Source organism: Ambystoma mexicanum, chromosome 4q (assembly GCF_040938575.1).
Source record: "Ambystoma mexicanum isolate Mex_15411 chromosome 4q, UKY_AmexF1_1, whole genome shotgun sequence".
Classification (NCBI taxonomy): Eukaryota; Metazoa; Chordata; class Amphibia; order Caudata; family Ambystomatidae; genus Ambystoma; species Ambystoma mexicanum.
In genome coordinates this window covers 618,730,124-618,749,713 of record NC_090928.1, presented here as the reverse complement: position 1 = coordinate 618,749,713, position 19,590 = coordinate 618,730,124, and the positions used below count along the sequence as shown (strand labels likewise).

General features: G+C 45.2%; 1 non-coding gene across 1 annotated transcript; it reads left to right on the top strand.

The window, feature by feature from the left end:
* The first annotated feature begins 1,928 nt into the window (after window positions 1-1,928).
* On the top strand, window positions 1,929-2,090 carry LOC138468576 (U1 spliceosomal RNA). The gene has a single exon (XR_011268341.1). It is a non-coding gene; the product is annotated as a U1 spliceosomal RNA (small nuclear RNA).
* The last annotated feature ends 17,500 nt before the right edge of the window (window positions 2,091-19,590 follow it).

Below are 19,590 nucleotides of genomic sequence, written 5' to 3'. Positions count from 1 at the left end.
TTCTTTATCTCCTCTTACTCTCCATATTTTGGTCACTCCTCCCAGGTGTCCATAGTGGTTGACATAGTCTTCAAATGACCCGTACATGTATACACAGCTCCCTCCCGGTTTGCAGTATACCCATCTTCCGATATAGCTCCTCGGGTTTCTTGGGTTCTCAAGCTTTACGGATGGTGGGTCTAAGTCAAGGTTGTCCAACGTACAGCCCGCAGGCCACAATGCGGCCCGCCAAGCCATTTTATGTGGCCCGCCAGGCTGTATGTTGGACAATGCTTGAGTTAAAAAAAAAATATATATATATATATATTTTTTTTTTTAAATGTGCCTGTGCGCAAAACTACTCTGTGCTCTATTCGGGACACATAAAAGAACAAGACGAATGAGAATTCTGAGCGCACACTCACTCTACTAGACTGCTATCAGCATCATCAGTCACAATATTTTTGGGGGGAGACTTGGAAACATTGGCACAAAAGGAGCCGCTCTGTGCTGGATCACCATCCTTTCACCAGTAAACCCGATTCAATCACCATGGCCCCCTTACAAATCCCAGCCATGCTGTGATTGACCTGTGGACACATGAATAATCGTATCAATAAACTTTCTCTGCCTTTTTTATAGCGAATGCCAATTTCGCCACATTCATTTGGGTCAATGTTATTGCTTTTTTTACCACAAATACCGGTGGCAGAACCCCTGCACCAACACTTTCTATATACCTTACCCAAAATTACCATCTATTTTTTTTTGGTAAAAAAATGCGGCAAAAAAATGTTTTGTCGAAATTGCCATTCAGCAAAAGTGGGCAATAGCAAATAATCTACACACTCAAGAACAACCTTTCAAAAAATGCTCTCCAGAAATGTATAGAAAGGAAACAAAATCCAAATCCAAACAAATGGGAACCAAAATTTTCGTTTGTTAGTGGATTGAGTTTGTTCACAAAATGGATCGGAGTACACTTCGAATAGTTGCTGCAGCTCTGGAGAAAATACGAGTGGTATGATAGGTTATTTATAACACGCTTAATACCCATGCAGCAGTGATCCCAATCATAAAAGTGAAACAGGCAAGCCCAACAGGTATAACTTATTTTCACTCTTTTGGTAGCGCAGTCTGAGGGCAGCCTATACCCTTCAGGAGAGGTGTGAGCTGATACAGTTGCAACACAAAAAACAATAGTACTATGTTCCCAAAATACCTTAGTTCTTGTCTTTCGGATCTCAGCAGAGCCAGGCTTTTCAGCATCAGACCAGAAGCATGGGTGCCTTTGCGCTGGGCTGGGGTCAAGTCGGAGAGCAGCAGCGATGGGCCCCAATGATGCAGTTCTGTTTGGCAGTGGTGCTGATTTGTGGGTAGAAAACGCTGGGAACAGTAGGCCGTGCCAAGTGGATGGCACTGGAAGACTCATTGACCTCTGGGCCCTGACAAGGGAATACTTGCCTTTGGCGCTGTGCAGGCTTGGCTGACACAACACGGCATATGGTTACGGCAAAGATGTCAAAGCTTCAGCATTGTCATTGAGCAGAACTCTGAGATTCAGGGGTGGTGGAGCGTCGAGGTCCAGGATGATTATGATGGTGTGAATGGGGCCAGCGCTGAGCAGCTACGCTCAGGAGGGCCATGGGCCCGTGTGGGGCTGACAGGCCAGTGGGCAGACTGCAACAGGCCTGCTCAAGCCATTCTGCTATTTATACAAATCTCGGGCCGAGCAGCACCTGATGGGAGAAAGGAATTGCGCTACAATCTGCTCTTCTGCTGGGCTCTGCTTGCTGGAGCTTCACTCTACACGCGGGACAGGCAGCTCTGCAGACGCTCAGAGCTTCCGGGGATTGGGGGGTTGGGGCTGGGTCAGGGCCTGCCTTCTCACCCTCGCTTAGCGGGGCTTCCCAGAACTGACCCAACCCCTGCCCTCTTGCATGCAACTCATACTTAGCCGGCAGGTGAGAATGTGATCTCAAGGGCAGATCTCCCAGGGTGAGACTTACCCATTGCACATCGGATTTGCTGACCCCTGCTATGTTCCCAAATGCGGGATACACGACTGCATTATTTCTGGTAGTGGGGGACTGCGTTCGCGCTCTCCCCCCCAATTTATTGGTGAAAGAAAAGGTGAAGTGTGCACTAGGCCTGCTAGGTTGCATACTTTTAGATTGTGCTCAGATTGCGTTTCTTCAATTAGGTTCACCTTTGGGTGATCGCTTTTCCACATTTTATCTGTTGAATTGAATTATGCTTCTTTCATCACCACAGAAGTAATGTGTTTTACAGAGATAAGCTGCCATATGTATTGGGCACACTGCACATGCTCAGGCAGCATCAATCATGCTTTGTACAGGACAATGCTGGCCTAAATTGGGAACAGCCAGCATAGACATGTTGCTACAGAGGCATATTTTGGGTACAACCAGCATGCCAATGTGTTACATCAGTGACAGTGCTGTCTTACACTGTGGACACATTGATCATTAAAATGTGTTGTGTTCTACAATGTGCTTTTCTGCTGTTGGTGACATGGAATTTCCATGTTCCCCTTTAGAACTGATTGTACACTTATGGCTTTTTGGTCACCTTTTCCGATGTAAAATGCACCATTTGAACCCCATATTTGAAAGAAAATTCTTGGGGGGTAACCCCCCAAACCCTCCCTAGAACTTTGTAGCTCCCTCGCTATGCTCGGTCGCCCCCACTATTTCAGAAAAATATTTACACATAGACACTGAAAGAAATCATAAGCAACTAACCTTTGATCACTGCCCATGACACCAAAAGCTATCCTTGGGACTGCATGGCCATCACTGCCTGTGATGCTATTGTGTCAAAGGTCACACAATATCGCTTTTTAATATACTGCTTTGGGTGAGGTTGTTGACTTTTGGCTCGCCGGCCCACTGGGTGACAAAAAGTTAATGCTTCGGCCCCACATTCAAAAAGGTTGGACAAGCCTGGTCTAAGTGATTGGTGATGATCTGTTTGCGCAGTTTCTCTCTTTCCTTTATTATCACGTCCGTGTGCTGGTCATCGTCAGTTGGCATCAAGGGGTGCATGCCGACCATTTCGATCATTTCGTCTGTAGTGCGTGCCTTCCTGGCCTTCCAAAACCTTATTACAATCAATACAGCTGCAGCCAGTATTATGCATCCAACTATTATCTTCAGCCCGTCCGACAGCCATGATGGCATCCATGACCATAATAATGAAAACCAGCTATCATCCTTCTTTACTCCTTTACTTTCTTCCATCATCTTGGAGTGCATCTGGGCCAGTTGTGATACTGCTTCGGTAAGTGTACCATTATCCGCATCGTTAGCAGGAATAAATGTGCAGCATGATTGTCCTATTTTTGCACAAACTCCTCCCTCCATCGCTGTGAGAAGATCCAGTACATATCTGTTCTGTAGTGCTACCATTCTTACCGCTCGCAGTTCCTCTTTTATTGCATTGAATCCGTTTACTGTTGAATTAATCGTCATCATTAGTTCCCATCGGGTGATCTGGAGCCATTTAGCGTTTGCATAAGCTTGTAGTCCAGGGTGTATGATTGACGAGAAGAACATAGCAGCCCTGCTAAATAGTCTATGTTCTGGTCGGATAGAAGTGAGTGCTGTTTCCGACCTTCCCCACAGGTAGTTTCCTGTCAGGGGTTCTCCTTGTTTCTTTATCCTTTTTAGGACATTGTTGTTGTTGTTGTTGTTCTCTCCCTCCTGTGATTGTACGGATCTCTTCTTCCTCTTGTTCCCTTCATCCATTTTGGGGAAATTGGCCATGTTGACATGTTTTTGGGTCACCACTAGTGATGGTACGTTGATGTGTACCATTGTGCATATACCATTCCATAACGGGGGCAGGGTGTGATATGCCTTATTTCCGCAGGCCCAATAGTGATCCATTATCACTGCCGTTCCAGCACCCCCCTCTGGTAATTCTAACACACATCCACAGTTGGTGTTGTATCCCACTTCCACATCTCCTCTGTGTTGGTAGCAAAACTTGGGCGCGGTCAGCGGTAATATGCTTATTGGGTCTTCATCCTTCTCCATCCATGTCAGCATGGGAACGTATTTGCCCCATGTCGTCCAACATCTGTCATTGTGTTCCTGTATGGTGGTAATATTCTCTCTGGTTATCATGTTGCTACCGACCACTCCTATTTCCCATTCATTGTTCATGTATACCTTCCCTGTTATTGTTATCAGTGGCCTTTCCCAACATCCTTGTATACCAGGAACTTCAGTGGCGTACCAATCACATGGTAGGTATTGTAGGGTTACTTTCTTCGTTTCTCCCTTTTCAGGGCCACTCGTCATGTATCTGAACGCTTCAGCATGTAAACTGCTCTTATGGTAGCTCAAATATGACTTGAGAAAATGTTTTCGTATGGGTACGTGTCTCTTGTTTCCCACTGCATTCTCACTACCGTTCCTTGAAATCGTCCTCTCGTTTGAAATAGTGCTGGATATACTATACATCGCGCTGTCTTTTCTTGTATTTCTGTGGCGACGAATGTTCGAGAAGCGCTCATGGCGTATGGAATCAATGAACACACATAACAGCTATCTTCTGTTGTCTGCTTACCAATTTGGGTCATGTGCTGGTACCACATGTTGTTTGAGACGTGTGCTAAATCTGTTATGCAATTATCAATACCCTTGTTTTCTGTATATGTGCTGCGTTTAACTCTACTTCCCTTATGCAGAGGGTTTCTAGTACCACCTGACGTCATACCTGTTGCAGCCGTGGGAGGGGGCATGTTAGTTTTGGGTGCAGCCATAATATTGATAGCATAACTTTTCTGCCATACAGAGGCAGCCAATAGACCAGTGATGACCAATACTCCTATAATTTTTATTACAGAAGCTATTCTCACCGGCATTTTGCTCTTACCTTGCTGCAGTCCGGCAGCTTATTCTTGCGACGTTAAAGGTGCCCGCCTGAAAATCCTCAATACGCTTGTTATTATTGTTAGTCGTTGTTATTAAGCTCTCCCTATCAAGTAATCGTTCAGTGCCCAGGCGAAGAGCTGTTCCCACGCTAATCTTAGTGATCTATCTCTTAGAGCAGGTAAGTGCTGGTGAAGATGGGGAAATGATTGTTCTATGGCCAAAACAAATGCAGTGTAATATACGCGTACCCTCCTTCATTTTAGGTACTTTGGCCTTCTTATGTGATATACAAATTGGTTTGATAAGGCTTCAGGGGTGTTATCATCCGTGGGCAGCATCTACTCCTGGGCACAGTACACTGTTAGTTATTTATTTTCTTAACAATACAATTATACACGGTACCTGCATGTGCGAGAGAAGAAAAAGAGAAAACAAACAAGTGTTTTACATGTGTGTGTGCGCAATACCCAAGTTTGTTATACAATGTCCTTCAATCGGGGTTGACCTTAGAGGGGAGGGTGTGGGGCTCGAGTGGCGGGAATTTACTTTGTGATTTCGTGACCATTGGATGGGCTGTGGGCAAGCGTCCAGTGTCTATTTCAGTAGTTGCCTCTCGGGAATCTGGGGCGTGATCAGGTGTAGTGACACTATTGTCATCAGCTGTGGTCGACGTCTCCTTCTCTGTAGCCGATGCTGTTGCTGTCTTTGCCATTCCAATGGCCCTGTCGTTAACGCTAGGGCGGGTCTGGAGTTTGTAGATCTTTACGTCGTGTAGGTGATTCCAGGCACGCTTATCCTGCAATTTCACCGCTCTGGCAGCTACCTCCTCTACCAAATGAGGACCAGTGAAGCGTGGGCCGTTCCACTTTCTATTCAAGTTGCGGAGTAGCACATGGTCACCTTTAGCAAGTTTGCATAGTCCTTCCTTTTCCAGTTCCTTGTTGGTGTCTTCTTGTTGAGAACTCTTCGACCCGCCCCGCGTGCGCTCAAGCTGTTGAGATACAAACGCTACACTAGTAATCAAAGAGGACACATATTGATACATTTCATCACCAAGAACAGTTGCAGTGTTTTCATAGTCTGTGAATGCTCTTGATGTAGGCGTTAGAGGAAGGCGCATTTGACGTCCTGTCACCACCTCGTGAGGAGTGAGGTGGTGATCAGACCCTGGCCTATTCCTTAGCTCAAATAGAGCTAGCGGAAGACAGTACAACCAGCTCTTCTTGGTTGTTTGCTGTATCTTTGCTATTTCTTCTTTCAATAGGCCATTCAGGCGTTCACATATACCGTTGGCCTGCGGGTGATACGCACATGCAAATGTATGCTTAATACCCAGCAAGGACGTGATGTGCTGAAACATTTCATTAGCAAAGTGTGGGCCGTTGTCTGACCGGAGCACTTCGCACACACCCCACCTGGGGAAAACCTCTCTCACTAGAAATTTAGCTGTTCTGAACGCATCTGCGTGTGAGCAGGGTCCGGCCTCGATCCACCTGGAAATGGGCACACCACTACAATCATATACCTATTTCCTTGACATACATTGATCATATCAATGTAGTCAATATGAATGTGCAGGAAGGATCCCTCTGGCCGGGGTATAGAACCTTTTATCACTTGCAGCGTGTGACCAGCCGTAAACTGTTGGCATGTGAGGCAATTGCTGATGAAATTTGTTACATGAGAATTTAACTTGGGGCAGAACCAGTCTTCCCTAATTCATGCTGCAATTACTTCCTTTCCTGTATGAGCTGGGTGATGGAGCTGGGCCAGGGCGGTGTTCAGCAGTGCCAACGGCATGACCACCTTTCCAGTGTTATTTTGATGCCACAGTGTGTCAGTTGGGGACATCGTACATCCTCTTTTTACCCATAGTTCCTTTTCTGCCATTGGTGGGGCTGCCTGTAATTCCATTATCTGTATGGCGGGGAGATGGGTGTACCCTTCTTTCATCAACATCTGTTTTGCCATCCCCCTCCCTCTCCCTCTCTCTGACTCTGGGGGGTTCCATATTTCACCAAAGTACGCCGCATGTTTGGCATGGGCGTCTGCTGTTTCATTCCCTTTCGAGATATGGTCGTCTCCATTAGTGTGTGCCGGGCATTTAACCAAAGCTATCTCTTGGGGATCATTAATTACTTCAATTAATTCTGCTAACAAGAGAGCATGTTGCACTGGGGTGCCATCAGCTCTCCTAAACCCCCTTCTCTGCCATTTTATCAACCCCGAGTGGACAGTTGACGTGACATATGCGCTATCAGAATATATAGTAACTATTTTGTCAACGCTTTCCTTCAACACCAAGATCAGTGCAACCAATTCCGCTGCTTGAGACGAATAATGCTGTGGTAACTGCACACACTTCACTGGGACATACATCAAATCTTCTGTGATTTTTACAACTGCTGCCCCAGTTCTCCTTATCCCATCACTTTGGTCTATTGTTGATGACCCATCAATGTACAAAATCTCTCCACCCTTGAGTGCATCCTCTTCAACTTTTCTAGTGCATGAATACGTTTTCGATAGTCTGTGTACAATCGTGAGCATAATCACCTTCATCAATAACTTCGCTATAAACCTTGCTGGGTTAACTGTACTACATCTGACAATTGACAGTTCAGGTCTAGACAAAATGATCTCATAACCTGATGCCCTCTGCGTGGTTAGTGTGGATTTAGGCTTATTCAATATGCAAACAGCGCATGCTCCACAAATAGTGTGGTTGGGCACCCCATTGTAATCGATGATGATTTTTCTACCGCAAATGCAGCCGCAGCGAGACTCTATTGTTGGAACTTTTGCCATATCTTACTCGTAGAAGGGAACTGGGGTAGATGCGGGTGCTTCAAGTGCCATGGCCATTTTCTGTGCCACTTGCTTATATGTCACTCTTAGCCATATTTCTACACTCATCATAAATGCCATCTCACCCTCTTCCTTGTCTTCTGAAAAGAGCTCTTCATCGGACACCTGGGTGAGCCTGCACCCCTCAGCCAGGGCTATCACTGCCCTCCATGCTCTCCCTTCCCGGTCTTGGGCATGTACTGCGATATAATCAGCAGTTGCTATAATACTCTTGATGCTCACCGAAATCACCTTCCCTTCTGGTTCATTGGCTGGTGTCTCAGGCCTGAACAAATATGCTGCTGGCCTCCTCCAGATCTTTCCTTCTATTCCTGGCATCCAGGCGAATGCCATGTCTGTTCCGTACTGGAACAGTTCGCCATCCACTGGCTCAGCCCGAGCTACTGTCTGGCCACAGTATGCTTGCAGTATTTGTCGTGCATTAAGCATGTTTATTCCTGGAGTGGAGCAAATTATGCCATCCTCCGTGAAGGAGATTGTCATATTTAGCCTGCTCATTATGTCCCTCCCAAGTATGTTCACTGGTGACTCCCTTGAATACAGGAGCGGGACAGACATGTCATAATCTCCAATAGATAAGGAGATGTTAGTAGTAAAGGGAACCAGCCCCCTAGCCCCAGAGAATCCTTGGGTGTTCATGGCCTCACCTGACATTTTAAATCTACCCTCCCTTATGCAAGACCGGGTTGCCCCAGTGTCAACAAGGAAAGATAGTTTTTTGTCACCTATCGTTACCTCAATGCATGGTTCCTCCGCACTATTAGGTGTTATCGACAGGATGGGACACACCAAGGACGTCTGTGGGCTGTCCTATTGTGGGTATAATGACTGACCACTTCCTGTGTAAGGGTTGTATCCCAGGACAGTCACCCTTCCCAATTGTGTTTGTAGTAGCTGTGTATCGGTGGAGGTTACCTTATGGTCCTGTATTTGAGTGGGCTGCTGTACTGGCTGCACTTGGTGTTGTTGTGTTATTGCTACCTGTTGTTGCGGTAGTGAATATGTCTGCGGCTGTTGTTGTGTTGCTAATTGTTGCTGTGTACTGCTCTGTGGTAGCCCCTGTAGTTCTTGGTAACACTGCTGCTCCCTCATAGGCCCTTGTTGTCCTTGTTCCCCCCATGCTGGTGTGGAGGGTCTCATTCTACACGTACGTGACATGTGTCCTACCATCCCACAAACCCAACATACAGGTGGTTCCCTGGTCTGCCATGGGAAACTCCCTGCATTATCTTGGTACACTGGTTGCCCAGTGGGGTAGAAGCTTCGGAATCCTCCCCCTTGCTGTTGTGCTGGTTGGCCATATCCCCTCCCCCTCATAATTCCTCCCCTTCCCCTGATGTTATTATAATATCCATTTCCTGGTGCCATTTACCCTCCTCCCATGTTAGCCGTGTATGGTGGCGGTGGTGGCAGCTGTTGTGTTATAAGTCGTGGTGATTGTTGTAGTGGTGGTATTTGTAGTTGTGAGGGATCCTGTGCGGCCACTACTTGCGTGGGGTTTGGTGTCATTGTTGTTGGTGTAGTTATTAGTGCACCTTCCATGGTGTATTTAGTCAGATTTTTCTGCACTAATTTAGCCTCTTCCGCTTTTCTATCTTCTTCCTTTTGTTTCATCTTTTCTTGCCACGTCCTACAATGGTGTACTATTGTCAGTTGTATTTCCGGCCAAGCCTTGGCTTCCATCCCCACTACTTTCTTCAATTGTTTTTGTACTGCCTCCGGGAGCCCTTGTATTAGCATGTGGTAAAATATTGCCGGTGTCTTGTCCCATTGCTCTCTAGTTTCCATACGCCACTTCTCCTGAATCTCCTGGACATAATCAACAGGATCTTCGTTCTCACGCATCTTGCGTGACGTAATTGCTCCTATGTCTGAGGTGTCTGGGTATTGTACCCTCAGAGCTTGCCATAATGCATGCCTGCAATTCGCAAATGGTGCCCCGTCATGTGATGTGTTCGTTATTGTGACCCCGGGGAAACTCGCTCTCTTCCAGATGTCATCTGCCGCATCCCCTAATATTGACATTAATAGGCCCTTCACGTCTCCTACTGCTAGTTTTTGTCCTGCAGTGTGTTTTTACATCTCGTATATCCATTTTCCCGCTCCTCCACTTAGTGATGGGAGCCTACACTTTATATTTTCCTTATCGACATGCTTCCAAGGGACGTATTGTGTTCTAACCCCCCCCTCTCCAATAGTGACATTAGATTGTGTCCCATCTGTCCCCCCAGTTGTCGCGGTGTGGAGTCTGCATACCCCTCCCCTTCTTCTGTGTCGTCTAGATCATCTGTCATGTCCATATTACCGCAGCTCGTTGCAGCTTCCCCTTCATCTCTTCCACTTCTCTTATTAATTTCTTTATTTGATGTGTGTGTGTGTGTCTGTTCTTCCTGCCTACGTCCGGGAAGATCTCTAAGCCTGCCGGCGTAGGCGGTGTGTTCAGGAGCGGGTGTGGGCGGAAATGTTGGACGGGATGATGTGGGTGTAGCAGCACGTGTTTGTCTTCCCGCCACTTCTCGTTCTTTCTCCTCACTTCCCCCCAGTTCTTCCTTCCTTCTGCATGCCCATGGTGATTCCCTGTTGGTGCGAGTGATGTACAATTTGTCTAAGCTTTCCCTATCGCCGCTTCTTCCTTCTCCCCCCATTCCTTCTTCTTCTTCGCTGCAAAAGTCGTCCAGGAGCGACAACCCCCAATCTGTCTTTTTCCCCCTAATCGTCACTGTTTTTAAGTCTATTAAATCCGTTCCTTCCACTTCTTCTTTACCAATTGCTCCCCTTTGTGCTGATGTTGTGGCTACTTCTGCATCCCTGCGTACATATTTCCTTACCCCACTCTCCCCTTTCCTATCTCTTCTTTCCCCTTCCCTCTTCTCTACTATTTCACCACCTATTTCCTCTCTTTTCTTTTTTAATTCCTCCATCACCTCACTACTCACCTTCTCTAATATCCTTTCCTCCTCTCTCCTCCTTTCCCATCTCTCTCTCTCCGTTTCTAATATGCTTTCTATTACTTTGCCTTCCTCGTATTTCTTGATGGTTTCAGATAGTATTTTCCTCTTCCATATTTCCATTTCCTTTTCTTTCTCTTCTTCCTCTCTTTTCCTGTCACGCTGTGCTGCTAAGAAACCCTTTTTGCTATCGCCTTCATCCTTTCAGCTTCCCTCTTCCGTTCTTCAGTTCGTTCCCTCATTTTTTCTAACTCATCCTTACTTTCCTTCCTTTCCCTCCTTCTCACTCGTTCCTCTTTCTCAAGCTGTTTGATCAGGGCATTTTGTTCATTCCTTAATTCTGCCAATCGTTCCTCCAACATCTCCTCCTCTGCTCATAACAGCTCCCCTTCTTTCCTTTTAGCTTCCTCCCCTCTTATTTCACTGTTACCCTCATCGTCATCATTCATTTTCCGTACTACCTCCTTTTCTTCTCCCGTTAGTGTCCCTCGCAATTTTAGCAGCACCTGCGCGGCTACCCACTCGTCGTGTCCTATGGTTGGGATTGGTTCTTCACTATTCTTCCCTTCCCTTGCGTGCGTCTTCGTATAAGTTGGGCCTACCGTACTTGTCAACTCCCCCCCTGTTTAGCCACCTGTAGCTGTATATGGTGGTGGGCTGTACGCTGGGTTCGAATACCCCTCAGCCGCCGTTAGTTGTTGCCTTACCGCTTCTCGTAGTTCCGTTACAGGATATAACCCCCCTTCCTCCTTTTTCACTACTTTCGCTAAAGGCATGTCGTCGGTCCTTTCCTTTTTTATTTCTATTTCATTTGCGATGCTAAGCTTTTCTCCCCCCCTCTGTCTCTTCCCGCGCACTGTGCGTTGTCAACCTCCTTTTCCCATTTTACCTCTTCCTCCTTAATCTTCTTCCCCTCCTTCGTTTCCTCCACAGTGAACATCCCGGTTGGTCCTGGTCGAGACCCCTGGAACATCCTCCATAAGTTAAATATCTCTACGTGATGCGCCAACTTCTTCCCCTTGTATGTGTTATGTATATGTGTCAGTAGTGAGTGTTGGACGTACGGGTCGAAACTACCGTTAGGCGGCCAGGGTGTCGTCATTTTGTTGTCCGTCCTTGTGTCCATTCTATGCTGTATTTGATCAGTTTTTCCCTATGGGGCGATAGTGTTTTACACATATGCTGCAGCGGGGTAGTGAGGGTATTCCCCCACCCTCCCGATCCTGACCCGTATTACATGGTTACACTGTGTTGTTAGCTCCCTTCAGTATAGTTGTCGTTACCTGGCCCCGTAGTTTGGGGACTTGCGACCGTCCGCTAAAAGAAAACCAGTCAAATATGACAATTGCAGAAATGTTACCTGGCCCCGTAATTTGGGGTCTTGCGACCGTCCGCTAAAAGGGAAAATAGTCAAATAATATCCTGTATTTGTCTTTCTTCTTTTATACTGTTACGGCCCCCTGCGGCCACGGCGCACAAAGCCCCCTGCGGCTGCGTGCCCTGTGTGACGTGCTTATACAGCCGTCCCACCTTTTTTTTTTTTTCCTTTTCTTTTCTCCTCCCCTCCTTCTCCTTCCTCGCTCGGCGTGACCGGTGTTCTCCGTGCACGGTCACTTCCCCCTCTCCTCCTGTCCCGTATTTAGGGTGGCCGACAAACTCCGTGCGCACCCCCTGTCCACCATTCACTTCCCCACCACCCCTCAACAATGCTGTGTGGTCAAGGTATCCTATGAAAGCCCTACGGGTGACGTCACCGGCCTCTTTCAAATCTACCGGTAAGATCTTTTACACTTCAGAAAGCTCGCAATAAGTTTTTTTTGCTGTTTCTCCCCGTTAACCCCACAGCTGTCCTCTTGTTACGCCTGGAACAAGGTAAGCAAAAATATAATCGGACTGCGCACGCTGCGTCGCCTCGCGTGTGATACGCCCCTCAACGGGAGGGCTTAACCAGCCAATTATCTTCCGTACTAGGCAACCAGCTAGCTACCACCTACAGGAAAACGTCATATATCTATCGAGTTTCACTGCTCGATCAATAGGGATTCTCATCTACTCATTGATCAAAAACCGCCAATTCGTAGGAAGCCACACACACACACCCCTCTTACAGGTGGCCACGACCCAGGCCAATCAGTGTCTACGAGCAACCGCACGTGATGTTTTCTTGCGCCGCCCACCCCTTTTCCGTGACGTGGTAGCGGACGGCTCTCGCGCCTGTCCTGCTACCATTCACTTTATCGTTAACACTAATTAATCAAATCTTCGCCGCACACCTTAGTAACACCTCCCACCGCCCTTGTTTTACTCCCTCACAATCTCACATTGCTCGTTGGGTGTGACATACTCACCAAGTTCTCTTGATGCGGGGCCACTCGACTGCGTGCACCCCTCCAAGCGGCTCGCCACCTCCCCTCGTCTGGACCACGTCTGGACACTCGCCAACCGCGGGCGGGATACTTCTCAACTGGCTCCCGAGGGCCAATATCCGGATTGCTCTGTCCGGTCTTCTCGCAGTTCTGCGATGGTCCTGTAGTCCTCAAAAAGGGGGCAGCGGCAGAGGGGACCGCGCCGCCGGGCCTCCTCGCAACGAGAGGCCTTGGAAAAATAAAAAGGTAGATCGTAAACAGATCTCAGCGGTGCCTCCAACTTGTCGGGGTGATTATCCCGGGGTCGGCTGTGTACACGTACTTGTACATTTGATAAATCTATTATTAGTCTTCATGAAATAACAATCAGCAAGACTTAGGGGGGATACCATTGCTCTCTCTAGACATAACCATTGGGGTACATCATTAGAATGCTCATTGGTAAACCATAGCTTAACGTGTTTTAATACAAAAGTCATATGATACTTTTTAAAGTCAGGAAACCCAACCCCTCCCGCAGCCGGTGGTTCTTTAAGTTTATGAAGAGACAATCTATGTTTCCTCTTCCCCCAAAGAAATTTGGCCAGACAAGAGTTAATGCATTTAAAGAAAGAGGAGGCAAGAGGAAATGGTAGCATAAATAGGAGATACAGAATAATTTTAATGGATTCTAATCTGCCTTACCATGACAAGTAAAGGGGGGGACCAGGAGTTTGTGAGCTAGTTCGTTCTCGAGAGTAAGAGAGGTAGTATTAAGTTTGATGATATCCTTGACAGAGGAGGAAATATGTATACCAAGATATTTATTGCCATTGGGACATCATTACATGCCCGAGGTAAATATGTGATGTTTAGTACAATGCACATTAAGAGGTAGGATTTCTGACTTGTCTGTGTTCAATTTATATCCTGAGGCTGCAGAGATTTGCAAAATAATGTCTTAGATATGTGGCAAGGAGATCTCAGGATTTTTAAGTAGCAATAAGACATCATCAGCATATGGCGCTAGATTAAGTTGTGTATCACCACACCGTATACCTTGTATACTATTGTTTTGTTTTATTGTTTCCAATAAGGGTTCTATATCTAAGATAAACAGTGGAGGGGGCAGAGGACATCCTTGGCATGTGCCTCTAAATAAGGGGAAGTACAGGGATATATGTTCATTAATGTAGATGGATATCATCGGATTTGAGTAGAGAACTTTAATCATTGCTAACAATGGGTATTCAAGACTATGGGCCTCATCACGACTTCGGTGGTAACCCTTAAATCCGGCGGTATCGCAATTACCGCCGGATTTAAGGGTCCGCCAAAGCAGGACTTCGGCGGATTTCTCCTCAGCTCTGAGCTGGGGGTAAATCCGCCGAAAATCCGTGCTATTACCGCCGGCGGGAAATGGGGCATTCCCGAATGGGCTCAATGGGGAATGGGGATTGACATTACCGCCGAACTCGTGATCCGGCACTATTAGCGCCGGGGAGTTCGGCGGTAGGGCTAATACCGCCCGCGCTAATAGCGTTACCGTTAAAGCCCAAGTCGTGATGAGGCCCTATGCCATTTAAGGGCTTCAAACATGCAGTTCTATTCAACCCAATCATATGCTTTCTCTGCATCAAGGGCAACTGCTTGTTCAGAGCCAGTCTTATGTTGGAAGAGGATACTCTACCTTTAATATAACCTACTTGATCCTGTTTTATCAGCTTCAGCTTGGGTAGTACTGAGAGAAGTCTGTTAACTAAGATTTTTGCAAACATTTTACAATCCGTATTAATGAGGGAGATGGGTCTATAAGTCTGAAGAAGTTCAGGATCTTTGAGGGGTTTTGAAAAAGGTATGAGCAAAGCTTCCAGAAAAGATCCCTGCGCCCCACCATCTCGGAGGAATTGAGAAAGGAGTTAATTAAGTTTAGGTATTAAAATGTCTTTAAAGTGTGCGTAAAAATAATTGTAGAAGCCATCAGGTCCAGGAGCTTTACCCTTTATAAGGTCCTTGATGGCTTTGGTAATTTTGCTGAGGGTTATGGGGGCATTATGTGACTGAAGGTTAACCATTGGATAGACTGAGGTGTATCTTGAAGACATTTCTGAACATGTTTATTGGTAGTAGACGTCTCAGGGGAACATAACTTTTAATAGAAATGAGAGAAGACTTTAATAATAATTTCTTTATCCGAGAACATTCTATTACTAATACACTCTTTAACGACTGTGATTGTGGCTTTACCTTTTTTAAGTTTCAGATATGACGCCAAGGACTTACTCGATCTATTTGAGTAGATAGATTTTTGCTTTGTATTTTAAGATGTTGTCACAGGAGTATTTTGTTACACTTTTATTATATTGTATTCTGAGTTTAACAATACTATTTAAGATTATTTCAGAATTGGTCAATTAGTATTGAGATGCTAAGGTTTTAAGTTGTTTCAAAATGTTTTCAGACTCCAATTTTAGTAGCTACTTTTCTTTAGCCGTAAAGGGGATGATGTGTCCTCTAAGAACCACTTTGTAGCAGTCCCAGTTATTAGTGACAGAAGTGTCCTGGCTTATGTTCTCTACAAAGTCATTATTGTGCTGTTGGGTTATGAAGAAAGTGAATGATCCGTCCTTGAGGAGTGCTCAGTTAAATCTCCATCTGTTCGATTTTCAAATATTATGTGGGGACGATAATTGAATGTGGACAGTTGCATGAGCCAATAGAGCTATAGAGTCAATTTTGGCATCCAGAAGGCATCTAGTTACGGGTTTAGATATAAATATATAGTCTAATCTAGACAAAGTCTATGAGGACTGGAAAATAATGTGAATTCAGAGTCTGAAGAATGAGTGATACGCCAGGTGTCTATACGGCCTAATTCAGAGATAGACTTGGTGGATTGCATATGAGACTTGATAAGTTTGAAATGCACACTGGATTTCCTATCTAGGAATGGATCCATAATCTCATTGCAATCGTCACAGACAATTAGATTATCAGGATTTGAGAGGAAAATGTTGTTTTTAAGTTTCACCCAAAAGAAGGGGTCAGAGATGTAGGTCCATTGATGTTGAGAACAGTATATTAAATGGAATCAACAAATAGTTTCACCATTACCCACCAGCCAATTTCTTGTTAATTAGAGTAATAACACAATTTCTCTTTCCATTAGCAGCACTCGAGAAGACCTGGCCCACCCAATGACATTTGAGTTTAACTGCCTCAGTGATAGAGAGATGGGATTCCTGGATATAGGCTATAGAAGGTTTGGTTCAATTAAGATGAGATAATATGTTATGCCTTTTAATAGGGTTATGTAACCCTTTAATGTTCCACAATGTTACATTGAATTTAATAAGTTACAGTAAGATAATATACAAGTTGTAAAGCCTAAATAAACATGAGTAATGATTACTACAAGAGAGGCTATGGAAGTGCTATTGGGACTGGAATTAGGTAGACTTATTGACAAGGTGATTGACTTCATTAGCACACTTGACAGAGACACAGAAGGTAGGATACATAAAGGAAGTGGGAGGACAAACAAAGCAACATGGATGAAATAGATCTAGACACAAAAACATTGAAAATAGTTGTGGCTAACAGGAAGCGGCCACACCAATCCATGTTGAGCAAAAAGAGAAAAATGGGGATAGGAGAGCCTCTGAGGGGCAGCCATCCTAATGCCCCGCTCTGGTGAAGAAACATTAATGAGGAAATCAGTTATGCATAGATGAAGCATATGAAGTAAAGATCAGGTAGATGGTTGCGATGTATCCATATCATCTCTCCTTTGACTTTGGATGAAGTGTCTTAGGTCTGTTGGATCTTGAAAGTGGAGGTGTGACCATTTAGAGTTACTTTGAATGATGGGTGTATGATGCCATTTCTCGCATTGAGTTGTTTTAGAGCTGGTCAAAGTTGCAAGTAATTATTTTCTTCTGGCCTGCCTCCATAGCATTGGATACATCCTGGGTGATGAACATCCTTTTACCATTCCATGCAAGTTGTTTTATTGATTTATCTTTCCCTAATATAAGAAGTACATGTGTATAATCCAGTAATGCAAGTATGATGGTTCTGGATGAGTTGTTAGAGACATAGCTAGAAGGCTGCATTGAGTTTGTTGGTCCAATCCGACGAGCCCTTTGGATGTTCAGCTGACCTGACACCAGTATATCTAGAAGCTTAGTTAGGAGGGTATTTAAGAGCAAAATTTGATTATCTCCTTCTATACCTTCAGGCAGTCCAACAATATGTAAGTTGTTCCATTTATTTCAGTTCTCCAAATTTTTGGTGTGTTTCTGAAGGAGTTAAAGTATTGTCAAGTACTTGCACTCTACCAGTGACATCTTCTGCATCACTAACTCTCTGCTCCATTTCTGATATCCTTGCATCAGAAGCAGACCAATTGTCATCAATTTGCTGTAGTTTAGCATTGGTTGCCTCCATAAAGGGTTTAGGGCTTTCATTTCCATAAGGATGGCCTGCATGGTTAGGTCACGAGAATCTTCTTTAGGCATTGGCGATTCTCTCTTCTGTCTCTTATTAGCTCGGGACATAGGTTTTTCTTTAACTTGGCCCTTTTTTTGATGCCATATTGAGGAAGTTAGTGTAAACCCACAGATGTGGTGAATTATACACCTGTATTGCACTTGCCAATTGATACAATATTCTCGTAAGCAAGGTATCACCTCTATGGATATGTAGCGTATAGCTAATATCTAGTTATAATGGTTGAACGATAATGGAATAATAATATCTGCATGTAGCGTGAAAACAGGTGGTTTCTGATTTTTCTTTATTTTTAAACAAACTTGGTCACACCGCAGACTGTTAGGTGAAGTAGCTGATGAATTCTCAGCCCAACGGTCTTGAAGGCGTTTTGCTGTTGAACTTTAAAATTAAAGTTGGTCTATTGTATGAAATAATGATGCTCTAAATATTACAAGTAGAAAGTACCTTATTTCTAACCAGAAAAGAGGCTTCGGAACCTTGTTTACAAGCTGGGACACGTGTTGCCCGGACAGCTGACAGGAACGTCAGCGTCAGTCACTGTCATGGGAGCAACGCAGCTTTCAGACCGGCCCAACACCACAATGAAAAATGCCAGTTCTTCTGATTGCTCGAGAATTTTAGGAGATTGGGTTGAATACATCAGTATGCAGTTACGGAGTTCCAGGTCTTGGTGCATAGATAAGAAAAAAACTTTGCTTACTTTCCTGATCTTAGGAAGGCATCTCTGGAGCAGTTTCTGTTTGTGTGTAAAATTTGGGAGAAGGAATTTGATGCATTGACCATGAACTGCCAAATGTACAATTTTGCCATCATATATTGGATTCTGTTTGTTGAGAGTACACACGGGTAGACAGATGTTTTCATTCTCTGAAGCCTCTGGAGGCAGAATTTTGGGAATGTTCGAGTCATTGGATTTATCCAGAAATTAGACCACAATAAAGGCTGTTGCCACAGTCTATGCTCAAATAGTTTAATGTATTTTCAGCCATTACATGGTCTGAAAAGAGAGGAAAGGGAAGATATAGTTTAGAAGCGTCACTTGGCAAAGGCATGGGTTGACAACTGAGAGATATCTCAGACTATTCTGATGCAACATAGTTTGAGATCTCTGACTGGCTTGGGCAGGTGCCCAACACTGAGGCAAATAATATCAACTCCACAGATGGCAGCCTTCAGTTTCAATGGGTTTCAATTACAACCAGTTAGTGTTCAACCAGAAGTTTACGGACTGGAGACAATGAGCCTCATTACGAGTCCGGTGGTAACCCTGCCTGTGCTAGTGGCGGGTTGCTGCCAGACTCGTATAATTTACCGACACCTATCCTAGCTTCCAGGTGCCACCGGGACATTACAAGTCCAGGCGGACCGGGAGCTAGGTGCCAGTAAAATGTTGTTCCCCATTCCCGTGTAGTCCCATAGGACTCCATTTGAATGGGTACACAGAAGCACCGGCACCATTCTTAACGGTGCCGGTGCTTTGCTGATGGGTCTTCCTACCGTAGAGCACTGTGCCCGGCAGGGTCAGAGCTGTCGGGCACAGTGGCTCCAGCAGGCAGACATGTAATATGCTGGTCCGGAAACAACAGTGCTGGTAGCTTACCGTCACCCTTGTTTCCGGACTGGCAAAGTCAGAATGAGGCCCAATGCCATGCCTCGTAGAGCAAGATCTGCATGTCAATTGCTTGCATGTGAAAAGTGAAATTGAAGAAATGGATGATGTTGGTCAATAGATACAGAATGTGGATGAGGATGCATAAGGCAAAGCCTTGTGGAACAATAAATATACTGATCAAAAGAGAGGAAAAGAAAGGAGGGACATGAGCCATTGAGATCTGTTTTTTAGGAATGAGCAAACACCACAGGGCAGAGTGATGAAGGTAGGCAAGCGGTTGGGCTTGGTCAACCTACATTTGGTCATTGAGAATAACAAAGGCAGCTGAAAGGTCCAGGGGATGGATCTTATGGCCCAATAAATGTCTGAAGGCCTGTGTAGACTGCCCAGCAAAGAGAACAGGACTGACTCTGATCCCC